Source organism: Macaca thibetana, chromosome 6 (assembly GCF_024542745.1).
Source record: "Macaca thibetana thibetana isolate TM-01 chromosome 6, ASM2454274v1, whole genome shotgun sequence".
Taxonomy (NCBI): Eukaryota; Metazoa; Chordata; class Mammalia; order Primates; family Cercopithecidae; genus Macaca; species Macaca thibetana.
In genome coordinates this window covers 108294459-108310510 of record NC_065583.1, presented here as the reverse complement: position 1 = coordinate 108310510, position 16052 = coordinate 108294459, and the positions used below count along the sequence as shown (strand labels likewise).

The following is a 16052-nucleotide window of genomic DNA, read 5'->3' as shown; positions in this document are numbered from 1 at the left end:
CTCCTGACCAGCAGCAGGACATCACCAGGAACCTGTTAGAAATGCAGAATCTGCCTCCACTGCAGGCCTTTTGAGTCAGTGCCTGAATTTGAACATGATCTCCAGGTTGGCTGGGCGTGGTGGCTCACACCTATAATCCCAACACTTTGGGAGGCCGAGTGGGGTGGATCACCTGAGGTCAGGAGTTCAAGACCAGCCTGGCCAACATGGTGAAACCCCGTCTCTACTAAAAGTACAAAAATTAGCTGGGAGTGGTGGCACGTGCCTGTAATCCCAGCTACTCGGGAGGCTGAGACAGGAGAACTGCTTGAACCTGGGAGGCAGATGTTGCAGTGAGCCGAGATCACGCCACTGCACTACAGCCTGGGCAACAGAGCAAATCTCCATCTCAAACAAAACAAAATAAAACAAAAAGATCTCCAGGTCATTTGTTTGCACGTCAACATTTGAGAAGTCCTGGTTGGTCTATGACAACACTGTCATGTGGATGTCTGAGAGCAGTGTTCCAATAACGTTCTGGGGGTGTGTGAGAGAGAAGAAGAGAAAGAGAGAGACGGAGAGCAAAAGAGAGAGAGAGGTGCCACTATTAATAGCTAACATGTGTTGCATGCTCCCCACGCGGCAGGTGTCTCACATACATTGTCTCATTGAATCCTCACAGGGAGCCTGAGAGGCAGGTACTACCACTGTTCCATGTGACTAGCTAGCAAGCTGTGGAGACAGAATCAAACCTTCAGAGTATGTCCTCTTAGCCATTATGTTATATATGTATATGTTATATACATATATGTGTGTGTATATATGTGTGTGTGTATATATATATACGCAGAAGCTGTAGAAATTAATGAAGTTCACTATTTCTGTAATACCTTGAGAGAATTCTAACTTACAGTCAGATATTGCTTCATACCCGAACCATCTTACACACTGATGAGAGCAAACTTTATTGCTTATCCTCTAAAAAAATGTTATAGGAGTAATATATGCTTACTGTAGAGCAACTAGAAAATGCAAATGAGCACAAAGAAAGAAAAAAAAACCACCCTATAATGACAAGACAGCTAAAATTTTGTTATACATTCCTCCTTCCATCATTCTATACATATAATATGAGTGTCTGTGTGTATATGTATATATTCACGTATACTTTTAACAAAAAAGGAATCATAGTAGCCATACTATTTTGTGACTCCTCTATTTCAAACTGCCTTTAGAATTTTAGGCTTCTCCAGTCTAAACCTTCTCCTCTTCTCTGAACCTGTTTTAATTCCCACCTATCCTTGAAGGCTTAGCTTCAGGTACACCTCCTCCCAGGAGCCTCTCCTGATCACCCAGCCCATGGGTGTCTGGTGTTGGTGGCCACCTCTGCCTGAGTGTTGGTATAACCCACATTCCCCAGCCACAACCACTCAGAACAGGGTCTGAACAGTGTTCACAGGACACTGGTCTCATCCTCCAGCTCCTGCTCAAGGAAATGCAGCAGCCACAGACAGTTCCTTCCTTTAGGTTCAAGGGTTCTTTGGGGTGGCTAGTGCATGCGTGCCCTATCTGTCCTCTGCTCTGATCCAGTGTCTCTGCCTTCCCCATGTGGGCTGCTCCCTGCACTTACCTAAGAGCACTGTGTCAACCCACCTTGTCCCAGCTACAACCGAATGCTCTGCTGCCAATCAGAGTGAACTAGAATGAACAAATGAAACTGGCAATATCCTACTGTTTGTGATCTATCTCATTGGCAATTTCATGATGTTCACACTCTACCTCCTCTCATGCTTTGGGATGTGATCACTCCTAGGTTTAGCTCCGACAGCTGTTCCAGTCAATTGGAGGAAAGACTCTGTCCTCACCTGCCTTAAAACTCCACCATTAGGGTGCAAAGCAGAGCAAGCTCTCCTCTTGGTTTCCTTCAAGCTTCTGAAAGAGTAGGTCTTTCATGGTCTTTCTTTCTGTTGTGAGCACCTTCTCCTTTAGAAACACACCTACTGCCCTGGATGGGCTGGACAATCTGAGTAACCTGTTCTGGGCAGACTCAGAATGGTGCCTCTTCATTGACTGCTCACCTGTGTCCCTGGACTGGCTTGGTTACCTAAGGGCCCCGACCTTATCTGGTCACCCCTTGGGAGGTTAGGAGTGCCCATGCTTCCCTGCCTTTAGGGGATGGTTTTAGGCCTCATTACCATCTTCCACGAGGCTGCTACCCCCAGCCCCCTTCATGTCTAAATATCCCACATTTCTCAGTGGGTGTCAGGATGTACCCGTGCTTGGGGCCCTTGCTGTGATGAGCTTTCTCTCCCGCCAGCTTTCTGGGTAGCACGAGTGGGATTATACTGCTGGACTCAGCCTGGTTTTGAATTCTGGCTCCAACACTTGCTAGCCAGAGTGAATTTCTTAGGCTTTTCAGTGTTGTATTTTTCTCATCTGTTAAAAGGGGATAATAGGAACGCCCGCTTCCACGGGTCATTTTGAGGATTAAACAGAATCATCCATGAGAGATGCTTAGAACAGTGACTGGTACACAGAAAAAACTTAACAATATCTTCCTGTTGCTGTTAACTGTTGCTGTGATAAGTTCCTTGAAGGCACCCACGGCAGCTCCCTTCTCTCAGCCCTTTGCTCTGTGCCTGAACACATACTTACTGGGTGAGGGGTGAGCAATGAACAATGCCTCTAAGAAAATAGAGGCAGTGATCCCTGTGTTAATTATAGAGAAAGAAGACTGAAGTTGAGGGAGGGGGAGTGAGCGTGTGGGGAAATAGAGTCTGTGTTGGGGAGAGGCTGTGCCCCAGTCTCTTAGCTCCTGGTCGCACGGGTACACGCCAAACCCTGTACCCCCTGGGCGCACTTGCAGGCAGCAGGCCCGCACACTCAGGCACCTGTAGGGCACTTCTGGAAGCCTCAGGCTGGAGCAGCACGAGTTTCAGAACCTTGAGAAAAAGTGGCTTCACTCCATAAAGGGATCTTTTCAAGCCCCAAGAACCTGGGAACAAACTTCAAAGACATTATAACGGTCAGGATCTGACAGTCTCAAAAGCAAACTATTCAGTCCCAAATACATACAAAGACTCCAGAGTGATTTATAACTTCTGAAGATCTATGCAAATGAAAGGCCAAGGAACATGAGGGGGCTGCATCTGCAGAGAGAAACACTCCAAGCTGTCGGCGCTACGCGAGGGCTGGTTGCTTCGAGGTGGCCGGGGACGCTGTGACACATGTGTTACTGCTCAGGGCTCTCTGGCACTTTTGAGCCCTCTCCATTGGAATTCACCCAGAAATATCTCCCTGAGCAGCTTTGTTTCATTTCAGCTACCCCTTCTGTGTGCCACCGTGGTTTTCATATTTAGCTTTATAATAATACGTATTAAGTTTATATTTGGTTCTATTTTCATGAAAACGATGTTTGTAACCAACCCCTTCATCAAAGGAGCATTACAGAAATAGGATAGCACGAGCAAACATGAGGTGGTCATGATGCATGTAGTAGTGCAGTGGGCTTGGCCGTGGTTAACCTTCTCATCAATTGCTCAAGCTCACTTAGTGAGGATTTCTCCTAAAGGTATAAGGCTCTTGAAACTTCCGCCACATGGGGATGGCAGAGGCATGCATTTTAGCAGGACTGGTTACATAATTTGCACATAAGTGCAAAATGAACATGTAGGGTTCCTTGTTCAAAAGTTAAGAGTTTCAAGGTGGTGACGGCAGACCAGTAAACCAGTCTCTTTTAAGCGTGGGCTCTTTTAAGTGTGTGGCTCTGTGTGATAGCACAGGTCTCGTGACCATGTAGTCAACCACCTCCTTGAAGGCGCAATATAAAATTCAAGAAATGTGACATTCCTTTAGTTCCCCGAAACAAAATTTAGCTTCCAAAAAATCAGAGTACTCCTTCTAATCCGGGGAGGCTGTGGGAATCCTGGGCTTGTGTGAGGCTAGAACATGGGAGGGAAAGGGGCACAGCCTTCAGCCCTGTGGCTGCTGCCTTTACCATTGTGCCTTTGGTGGACCCCAGGCCTCCCTGCCTGTCTGGCACTCGTAGGGGGCTCAGAGAGGCCCTCACAGCTCTCATCCCCCCACCGACTGTAGGCTTCGCATCTACTAGCTGCCAAATCTCAACTTCCTCATATTCCCTGGCCCTCTCTTCCCCTCTCTAAGTCCAGGAGAAGTCTGAACCCTCTCTCAGGATCAGGCTGCTCCCCCAGCTCAACGCATGTTCCCGCCCACTCCCTTCCATGATATTTCCACATTAAACCCTCACGGACTTTAGGAAGTCACAGCCTGCAGGAGGACACTGCTGCCCTCTTTCCTGACGTGGGGGAAGGCAGATGCCCACCTTAGTAGGGCAGATTTTTTTCTATTCTTGCCCCTTTTGGCATCATCAAGGTTGTGGTGTGACCTGGGCCTCACGTCTCCTGAGTCTTCCAATCCCTTTCACCCTTTGCATCCCACAAAGGACTGGGTGGGAAGCCCAGAAGGAGATGGGCAGTGGGGAGGAGGTAAAGAATGCAGAGTAAGCCAGAGACCTTACCAAATTGACTCTATGGCTCTTATTGCTGTGACCTGAATTTCCTTGTCTGTGCAATGATCAGTAGCACTTGCCTCCCATGACTGGGATGAGGAAATCCGACTAAGAATGTAGGGGGCTGGCAAACTGCCTATGCCAAAAAAGGAAACCTAGGGGACAAAGAGAGGTGAGTATATCAGGATAGGCCAAGTTTTGCTGCAGTAACAAATAACTCTTCAATCTCACTTTATGTCTTCATTCACGCAGTCCACTGCAATCCAGGTGACTGTCCAGGCAGCTGTCCTCCAGTTAGTGATTTAGCTTGTGTTCATCCTGTGACTCCACCATCTCCATGCAAGGCCTCCACGTTAGCTGCAGCAGGTGAGGAGGTACCTGGAAAACTACACAGGGGTTTTCACTGCCTTAGTCCAGAAGCAATTTGTGACATTTCCATTCGCATTACTGAACAGAACTAGCCTCAAGTCTCTGCCCAACTACAAGGGATCTGAGAAGTCGATGCTAGTGCATGCCCAGGAAGCAGGAGAGATGAGGATATTGCTAAACACTAGTCATGCCTCCTGCAGGGAAGAACCTAAATGAATTGCTCTTGTCAGCCTAGGCCATCAGGGTTTAAGACACTCTCCCCATGTTCAACTCTGAGAAGCTCCACTTTGACTTCCTTGTTCTGAGCTGGTTTTTCTCACTTCTAAGATGAGGAACTGTTCCTACATTTGATACAGAGTAGATGTTCCTTGAAATGGACATATATGCAAAGCAACCCCCAAATGCCGAAGGAGCCAAGAAACCCAAGAATGAGGCAGACAAATCCCGTTTGTCCGCATACGCTGATTTATTAGGGACAGAAGAAGCTTACACACATCTGTGTGTAAGCTCCGCACTGCAACTGGCCCCAGACCCAGGGCTTTTATCTTGGGGAATGTATGTGCACTCTGGAAGAATACGTAGGTGGCTACAGGCATCACATCCTGTGATTTCTGCAACAGCATCAAGGATTGTTTTGGAGGAAAGTTAAGAGTGAATAGATGTTGCTACATAAAGAGTAATACAGGCCGGGCGCGGTGGCTCAAGCCTGTAATCCCAGCACTTTGGGAGGCCGAGGCGGGTGGATCACGAGGTCAGGAGATCGAGACTATCCTGGCTAACATGGTGAAACCCCGTCTCTACTAAAAATACAAAAAACTAGCCGGGCGTGGTGGCGGGCGCCTGTAGTCTCAGCTACTTGGGAGGCTGAGGCGGGAGAATGGCGTGAACCCGGGAGGCGGAGCTTGCAGTGAGCCGAGATCACGCCACTGCACTCCAGCCTGGGAGACACAGCGAGACTCCGTCTCAAAAAAAAAAAAAGAGTAATACATCAGCTTGACATTTTGGAGGCATTCCCAGAGTCGGGGTTAGTCAGGTGGATTAGCATTTAAAATAAAGTAACTCTTGTCCCCATAGTGGACATCCAAGGAAATGTAATGAAAAAATATCAGCTGAGTCCTTTCTGAAAAACACAGGGCAGACACACCAGGGAAGTTACATGGGCCTAGAGGCGATTGTCACTTACACACCAGGTGATGGCTTTATTTGCTTTGAAACTATCACAAACCAGAAAGAAAAATCTGTTGACATTTGGGCCTATGTTGAGATCTAATCAGTTATAATTCCCAGAGCTCAGAGTCCCTGTGCTCCACCAACCAAAGGGCATTTCTTGAGTTCTGGAATGATAGACACAATGCTGGAGTGCTTAAGAGCGAGAACCTGGGAGTCAGACAGGCTGGATCTCAATCTTGGTTCTGCCATCTACTGGCTCAGTGACTTTAGGCATTATACTCTTGCCTAATTTTTCTCATCTCTAAATAGTATACTAGTCTATCTTCTTCAAAGTGTTGCTTTGGGATTAAATCTGTTGATGTATATAGTGTAGAACAGGGCCCAACAAGCCAGAAACACTCAGTGTTGCTATCACAATGACTACAGCAGACCCCAGCACATATCCCATTGCTGAGCAAAACTTACAAGAGAATTGAAGATGACTGCATCATATTTTTTGAGTTGTTCTGGAGGAGACAGGGTGGAATTTGGTTCTTTTTACCAGTCAATACAAAAACATATAATTAAAACACCATATTTGTAAGGACTAAGGAAGTTCCATACAAAACAGAGAATGAAATCCAGCAATAAAGTTTTGTCAATTAAAAAATAGCATTTTTAAAATGAGAATAGAGCTAAATGTACCTTTATATTGCTATTGTTCTTCAAAAGTGGTCATATGTAGCTTTATCTCAACATGGGAAATCAGACATGCAGCATGTTTTCAATTGTTTTTTAAAATGCGTTATAGGATCTCACAATAATTTGTGAGTCTGTTTAGTAAGCTCGTTTTTATGCAAAGAAATTATATTTGGGGCTGGGCACACTGGATCATGCCTCTAATCCCAGCAGTTTGGGAGGCTGAGAAGGGCAGATCACTTGAGGTCAGGAGTTTGAGACCAGCCTGGCCAACATGGTGAAATCCAGTCTCTACTAAAAATACAAAATTAGCTGGGTGTGGTGGCGTGCACCTGTAGTCCCAGCTACTCAGGAGGCTGAGGCACAAGAATCTCTTGAATCCGGGAAATGGAGGTTGCAGTGAGCCAAGATGGTGCCATTGCACTCCAGCCTGGGCAAAAAGAATGAAACTCTGTCTCAAAAAATATATACGTTATATTTGGAAACAGAAAACCATCTTATTTACCTAAGAAATCATTTCATGATCCCAGATCATAGTGATGTGCATTTCTGAAACTCATAGCAAACTGGACAACTATGGGAAATAGATATCTGATTCCACTGTTCCTTCTAATTCCACATAAACTTCTTTCTATGTTAATTCTTGCTATTCCTGAAAAGTAAAGGTCCATTCCAGCCAGCACAATTCATATTTCTGCCCACACCTAACATTCACATTACAGATTCACTATTGGCCTTGTCTTCTTATGACTCACTTTCACCTGCATATATCTGCAACTTGCCCTCCAGTTGCTGAAATCCCTTCCCAATTTCAAGATTCTTGAAATCTCACATTATGATGCCATGTTCTGGGACCAGAGCAAAAAGATCGGGACCTCCCTAGCTGATAAAAGCAGGTGCTTCTCAGAACCTGCACACTCTTCAGGAAGAATACGGTGGCAGGCCCATCTGTTAGGGATTTACTAGGGCGCTCGGCAGGAAGCACAGTTGAGACGACCCACGCAGCGAGGCAGGACTCAGGCCGAGTTTGTTGCCTTTGCCCATCAGACCCAGTGGATTCTTTTGGTTCTGCAGGTGGAGCCACCATTGCCCAGACACCCTGCTGCAAAATCAGGGTCCCTCTCGGCCTCGTCTCTCCCTCTCCCGGACCCCTAGGGCTGGACAGTCCTCCTCTGTAGAAGTCCGCCCTTTCCTGGCCCCTGCCCAGGCTCTCCTCGCGCTGGCCCCTGTGATCCTTTCCTGTCTGTCTCCCCTAGCTCCAGCTTCCTCCACACCCAGGGCTCTGCCCTCCGCCAGGCCGACTTCCCGCGAAACTGCAGCGGCTCCCCCTACAGGACAAAGGAGGAAACGCTAGCGGGGCCCCAGAGCCCTCTCCAATGGGACCCAAAGGGACACATCCCGGCACAGACCCTCCCCACACTAAGACAGAGCCTTTCGCAGGGCCTATCACAGGGCAGAGGGAGGGAGGGCGGCAGAAGGGCTGCTGGCCTCAAACCCTGCTTTCACTTCGAAGTCAGACCTCATCTGCAAATGAGGTTATGCACAGTCCCAGAGAAGCTGACAGAGGTTGCAACTTTATCTCTGGTCCTGTTACTGGACTACATTGCTTGTGGGGAACTGAGTTAATATTTTTTGTGTAAATTCTGTAATCTTTTTTCCTGAACAGAACAATTATATAGCATGTTTTGTGTTTCAATAATTTAATTGTTCAACGTAAACATATTTTTTAAAGACTGCAGGTGGGCGTGGTGACTCACATCTGTAATCCCAGCACTTTGGGAGGTTGAGGCCAGTGGATTGCTTTTAACCCGGGAGTTTGGGACCACCCTGGCCAACATGGTTTATCCCCGTCTCTACCAAAAATACAAAAATTAGTTGGGGGACTGAGGCAGAAGAATCACTTGAACCTGGGAAGTGGAGGTTGCAGTGAACCGAGATCACACCACTGCACTCCAACCTGGGTGACAAAGCAAGACTCAAAGAAAAAAAAAAAAAAAAACACCAAACAACCAAACAACAACAACAACAAAAGAATAAATTAAAATAAAAAGGCCATAAAAGTTCTCACCCCGTTTGAACATCTAAAAAATAATTTTCTTATTCTGCTCTCATCTCCTTTTAAAAAAACGTCCTAGTAGGCAGAATCCCTTAAAACCAAACCAAATGACCAGTCTTTTTTCCTTGTCTCTGCCCTGCAAGTGGTTCTCCTGTCCTCCCCAAAACCATCCTCTCCTTTGAGATGCTGTTCACTGGCTGGGCGCGGTGGCTCAGGCTTGTAATCCCAGCACTTTGGGAGGCCGAGGCGGGTGGATCATCTGAGGTCAGGAGTTCGAGACCAGCCTGACCAACATGGTGAAACCCCATCTCTACTAAAAATATGAAAATTAGCTGGGCATGGTGACTAGTGTCTGTCATCCCTACTCGGGAGACTGAGGCAGGAGAATCGCTTGAACCCAGGAGGCAGAGGTTGCAGTGAGTTGAGATTGTGCCACTACGCTCTAGAGCGACAAGAGCGAAACTCCATCTCAAAAAAAAAAAAACCAAAAAAAAAAAAAAAAAAAACAAAGGATGCTGTTCACCCAGCCCCTACTCCCCAGAATTCTCTCCTACCTGCTGAGCTCAGGTCAGGTCTCACCTCCCGACCTCTCAGCCCTCCTTCCAAGGCCCGCACCACCCTGAGCTGCAGGGCTTGTTGGCCCCTGTTGTTTAGGACTTGGCATTACCTACTTTGAACTTCATATTATCTCTCTTTCTATTCAGTTGAGTCTTTCCAGCTCATTGCATGTCATCTTCACTTCTGTGCCCACAGCATCTCTCAATGTGCTCTGCACATGCAGGTGCTCCAGAAGCCTTCCTCAGGCTGCTACGGATCAAGCTTACCGTGCCTGTTAGTGGCCTACCCTGAGAAAATATCCTTCAGGATGACCATTCTTTTTTTTTTTTTTTTTTTTATACTTTAAGTTCTAGGGTACATGTGCATAACGTGCAGGTTTGTTACATATGTATACTTGTGCCATGTTGCTGTGCTGCACCCATCAACTTGTCAGCACCCATCAACTCGTCATTTACATCAGGAAACTCCCAGTGCAATCCCTCCCCCTTCCCCCCTCCCCATGATAGGCCCCGGTGTGTGATGTCCCCCTTCCTGAGTCCAAGTGATCTCATTGTTCAGTTCCCACCTATGAGTGAGAACATGCGGTGTTTGGTTTTCTGTTCTTGTGATAGTTTGCTAAGAACGATGGTTTCCAGCTGCATCCATGTCCCTACAAAGGACACAAACTCATCCTTTTTTATGGCTGCATAGTATTCCATGGTGTATATGTGCCACATTTTCTTAATCCAGTCTGTCACTGATGGACATTTGGGTTGATTCCAAGTCTTTGCTATTGTGAATAGTGCCGCAATAAACATACGTGTGCATGTGTCTTTATAGCAGCATGATTTATAATCCTTTGGGTATATACCCAGTAATGGGATGGCTGAGTCATATGGTACATCTAGTTCTAGATCTTTGAGGAATCGCCATACTGTTTTCCATAATGGTTGAACTAGTTTACAATCCCACCAACAGTGTAAAAGTGTTCCTATTTCTCCACAGCCTCTCCAGCACCTGTTGTTTCCTGACTTTTTAATGATCGCCATTCTAACTGGTGTGAGATGGTATCTCATTGTGGTTTTGATTTGCATTTCTCTGATGGCCAGTGATGATGAGCATTTTTTCATGTGTCTATTGGCTGCATGAATGTCTTCTTTTGAGAAATGTCTGTTCATATCCTTTGCCCACTTTTTGATGGGGTTGTTTGTTTTTTTCTTGTAAATTTGTTTGAGTTCTTTGTAGGTACTGGATATTAGCCCTTTGTCAGATGAGTAGATTGCAAAAATTTTCTCCCATTCTGTAGGTTGCCTGTTCACTCTGATGGTAGTTTCTTTTGCTGTGCAGAAGCTCTTTAGTTTAATAGGATGGCCATTCTTAATCAAGCATTCTTAGATCGGCTTCAGGGGGTTCCATGAACCCTCCAACATTGCAAAATCTTCCGTGCATGTGCAGTTTTATGGTGAGAGGGTTTACAGCTTTCACTAGAGTCTCAAAAGTTTCCATGGCCTCAAAAACATGGTGAACTCCTGCTTTGAGGTACTTCAGTACACAGCAGAGAAATGGATGAAAGAGCTCAGTTGCCTCATCTGGAAAATGGGAATCATGACGGTGCCTGTATGTGAGGAGGGCTCAGTAAATTCCAATTATTAGTATCCCTGACCTGGCCCAGAAATGCCTCACAGAAAGGATTGCTTCCCCTCACCCCCACTACCATGCCTTAGATCAAAGGTTCCCAAACTTAGGTAAGCATTAGACTCGTGTGGGGAGTTTAAACATACAGATTCCTGGGCTCCACTCCAGGAGCACGGGAAAGAGAATTGCTGGGAGAGGACCTAGAGCTCTGTATCTTTATCAAGTCTTCCCCTTGGTGGTTCTGATGATGAGCAAGGTCAGGGCCGGGTCCAGGGGTCTTCCACAATGCCCGGCCTCCAAGAGGCATTCTCACGCCCTGCCTTTACTCGTTCTGGGAGGTACATGTGTTAAAGGAAACTGCCCAAGCCTTTGAGGGAATAGTGGGCGCAAAAATCTTTCAGAACAAAGAATTAAGTATCTTTATAATTATATCCAGGCCTATATTTAGACCATGGCTCATATGGCCTCTTGAACTTCAAATAAATACCTATTCTGTTCCTTGTTTAAACAGGTGCAAAAATATCGGTGGAGACTAGATTTATCCGGGCAGGAAGGCGGCTCCCACAGCTGTCACAAGCACATGGCCCTTTCATTCCTCACAAGAGGGGGAGCTAATTATACTGTCATAGAGCAAAAGAAATTTACAACTTCTACCCCTGAGCTCAACGAACCACTCAGGGTAAACTTTTCCCTGAGCTACTCTCTGGCAGGATTCAGGGCCCACTCAGGTGGCACATGCCCTCGAAAGGCTTAGAGGCTACTGCAGTGGGGCGACTCTAGGCTGGCAAGATCCACTCTCTCCAGAGTGTCTGTGTTCTCACACTCACACACACGTACACACACCCACCACTCTCACACATGTGCACATACACTCAGACATGTATACACTCCCACACGCTAATGCACACTCACACACACATTCGTGCAACACTCTCACACTCTCAGATTCACACACAAAATCTCTCATGTACTGTCTCACACACATACAGCTCATATACTCTCACACCCATGCACACACTTGCACAAGTCACACACACCCATGCACACACACAATCTCACACACTCACACATGTACAAATGGGTGCAGATGTGCACACATACACCCACATGCACATATTGGTGCAACACACACACACTCTTATGCTCACACACACACCCTTTCTCTGATGCCAGAGTGCTACCATCCAACCACGACAGTTTATTCTTGGGGACCTCAGACTTGCAGTTCCCTGTAAAATGCCTGAGAGTTTTCTGATTTTAGCACTTTAAAGTCTCACATCCTGGGAACATATCCTTTGTCCCCAAAGCCCTGGGCGAATGAGGATGCTGGTCACCTCAAAATTCACCCATCCAGGGAGAGGTCTGATGTGCTTTACTATCCACTAGCATCCTGTGAATGAGGCTCTCACATGCTCTTCTGTGAGGGGCACTCAGGGACTCCTGTAGGTCCTGTGGTTTCTGAGCCAGCAGGCTGGCACATCCAGATAAGTATACACTCTGGCAGCAGGCATCTACCAACTGGGGAGATGGAAAAGTCCCTTGGGGCCCAGGCCCCACTGTACAGAGTGGGTTTTAACTGGCTGGGGTGGGGCCTGGCCACCCGCATGTCTCTCCAGCTTCTGAGGTGATTGCAATGTGCAGCTGGGGTTGAGATTCACTGGATCCAGGCAAAGAGGACATCAGCCAGGTCTTCCCTGCTGCCTTCCTTACCCCTCACCAAGGAAAGTGGGGCTTCTGTGTAGCCAGCACAGGGCCGAGATGCTGCTGGTCAGAGGACACTGAATCTCCTCCATCCTGGGCTTTAAAATTGATATTTTATCATATAAAGCAATGCATGGTTCTGTGCATTAACTGAACCTAAGTCCAGTTTACCAATAAAGAATTTCTGATTATGCCACTGAGGAAATTTTAACCCAAATCTTTTTTGCAACCAAAAAGGGCTTTCCAACCAGTTTTGGGTTTTGACTGTGGCTCATTACATACAATGGCAGGAATCCCCACGAAAAGGCAATCCTCTGACTGAGCCAGCATTGCCGTGGCTGCTCTCTGAGAAGGGGTGGAGGAAGCAGTAAGGGCTTTGGAATCCACTGAAGTTGAATTTGTATCCTTTCTCTCCACCTATCAGCTATTAATGTTTAGCTCTGGGGAATTTACTTTCTTATTCTGAGTCTGTTTCCTCCTCTATAAAAAGTGTAAAACAACACTCACCTCAAAATATTCTTGCTAGTATATCCATAACTAGCACAGGTCCTGGTACAACATAGGCAGCGGGCAAATGACAAATAACAGCTATTGAATAAAAAATAATAAATGGGGATGCTGTTTTATTCTTCATGCTGTACCAGAGGGTTCCCATCAAATCCAAAAGGTGTTCTTTTCTCAACTTCTAGAGGCTTCCTACATTCCTTGACTCACCATCTCCCTTCATCTTCAAAGCCATCAGCTTAGCATCTTCACATCTTTCTCTGACCCTAACTCTCCTGCCTCCCTCTTCCACTTATAAAGAGCCTTGTGATTACATAGGGCCCCTCCAGCTAATCCAGGATAATCTCTCCATCTCAAGATCTGTAACTTAATCACATCTGCAAAGTCCTTCTTGCCTTGTGAGGTAACTTATTCACAGGTTATGGGGATTAGGAAGTGGACATTTGGGGGAGGCCATTATTCTGCCTTCTACGTGTGGACTGCTTTGTTGATTTCAAATTTGTTATCTTCCAAAAGATGTTCTCCAGCCTATGACACCTGCTTCCACCTGCCTGGTAGCAGACACTGGTAGAAGGCAAAAAAGAAGAAAGAAGAAGGCTGGCAAGATGGCCAAATAGGAACAGGTCTGGTCTGCAGCTTCCAGGGATATCAACGCAGGAAGCGGGTGATTTCTGCATTTCCAACTGAGCTACCCAGCTCATCTCATTGGGACTGGTTAGAGAGTGGGTGCAGCTCATAGAGAGGGAGCAGAAGCAGGGTGGGCTGTCACCTCACCTGGGAAGCACAAAGGGTTGGGGAACTCCCTCCGCTAGCCAAGGGAAGCCGTGAGGGACTGTGCCATGAGGAATGGTGCATTCTGGCCCAGACATTACACTTTTCCCACGGTCTTCGCAACTTGCAGGCCAGGAGATTCCCTCAGGTGCCTACACCACTAGGGTCCTGGGTTTCAAGCACAGAACAGGGCAGCCATTTGGGCAGACACTGAGCTAGCTGCAGGATTTTTTTTTCATACCCCAGTGGCGCCTGGAATGCCAGTGAGACAGAAACGTTGACTCCCCTGAAAAGGGGGCTGAAGCCAGGAAGCCAAGTGTTCTAGCTCACCAGATCCCACCCCCATGGAGCCCAGCAAGCTAAGATCCACTGGCTTGAAGTTCTTGCTGCCAGCACAGCAGTCTGAAGTCAACCTGAGATGCTGGAGCTTGGTGGTGGGAGGGGTGTCTGCCATTACTGAGGTTTGAGCAGGTGCTTTTCCCTTCACAGTGTAAAAAAAGCTGCCAGGAAGTTCAAACTGGGCAGAGCCCTCTGCAGCTTGCAAAGTTGCATCTTTCAGTGCATCTCTGAAAGAAAGGCAGCAACCCCAGTCAGGGGCTTATAGATCAAACTCCCATCTCCCTGAGAGAGAGCACCTGGGGGAAGGGGCAGCTGTGCATGCAGCTTCAGCAGACTTAAACATTCCTGCCTGCCAGCTCTGAAGAGAGCAGCGCATCTCCCACCACAGCACTTGAGCTCTGCTAAGGGACAGACTGCCTCCTCAAGTGGGTCCTTGACCCCTGTGCCTCCTGACTGGGAGACACCTCCCAGCAGGGGTCAACAGACACCTCATACAGGAGAGCTCCAACTGGCATCTGGCAGGTGCCCCTCTGGGATGAAGCTTCCAGAGGAAGGAAGAGGCAGCAATCTTTGCTGCTCTGCAGCCTCCATGCATGATACCCAGGCAAACAGGGTCTGGAGTCGACCTCTAGCAAACTCTAGCAGACCCGCAGCAAAGGGGCCTGACTATTAGAAGGAAAACTAACAAACAAAAAGGAATAGCATCAACATCAACAAAAAGGATGTCCACACAAAAACCCCATCCGAAACTCACCAACATCAAAGACCAAAGGTAGATAAATCCACGAAGATGAGGAAAAACCAGCACAAAAAAAGCTGAAAATTGCAAAAACCAGAATGCCTCTTCTCCTCCAAAGGATCAAAACTCCTCGCCAGCAAGGGAACACAATTGGATGGAGAATGAATTTGACCAATTGACAGAAGTAGGCTTCTGAAGGTGGGTAATAACAAACTCCTCTGAGCTACAGGAGCATGTTCTAACCCAATGCAAGGAAGCTAAGAACCTTGAAAAAGGGCTAGAGGAATTGTTAACTAGAATAACCAGTTTAGAGAAGAACATAGATGACCTGATGGAGCTGAAAAACACAGCATGAGAACTTCCTGAAGCATACACAAGTATCAATAGCTGAATCTATCAAGCAGAAGAAAGGATGGCAGAGATTGAAGATCAACTTAATGAAATAAAGCATGAAGACAAGATTAGAGAAAAAAAGAATGACAAGGAATGAACAAAGCCTCCAAGAAATATGGGACTATGTGAAAAGATCAAACCTATGTTTGATTGATGTTACCTGAAAGTGACAGGGAGAATGGAACCAACTTGGAAAACATTCTTCAGGATATATCCAGGAGAACTTCCTCAGCCTAGCAAGACAGGCCAATAATTCAAATTCAGGAAATATAAGAACACCACAAAGATACTCCTCGAGAAGAGCAATCCCAAGACACATAATTGTCAGATTCACCAAGGTTGAAATGAAGGAAAAAGAGCAGTCAGAGAGAAAGGTTGGGTTATCCACAAAGGGAAGGCCATCAGACTAACAGCAGATCTCTTGGCAGAAACCCTACAAGCCAGTAGAGAGTGGAGGGTCAATATTCAACATTCCTAAAGAAAATAATTTTCAACCCAGAATTTCCTATCCAGCCAAACTAAGCTTCATAAGTGAAGGAGAAATAAAATCCTTTACAGACAAGCAAATGCTGAGAGATTTTGTCACCACCAGGCCTGCCTTACAAGAGCTCCTGAAGGAAGCACTAAATATGGAAAGGGAAAACCAGTACCGG

The 16052-nt window shown here is 46.6% G+C and overlaps 1 protein-coding gene across 1 annotated transcript in view; it reads right to left on the bottom strand.

Annotated features, from left to right (window-relative positions):
* Nucleotides 1-16052, bottom strand: part of MRPS27 (mitochondrial ribosomal protein S27) — a 1100726-nt gene that overhangs the window by 977112 nt on the left and 107562 nt on the right. The window lies entirely within an intron of this gene.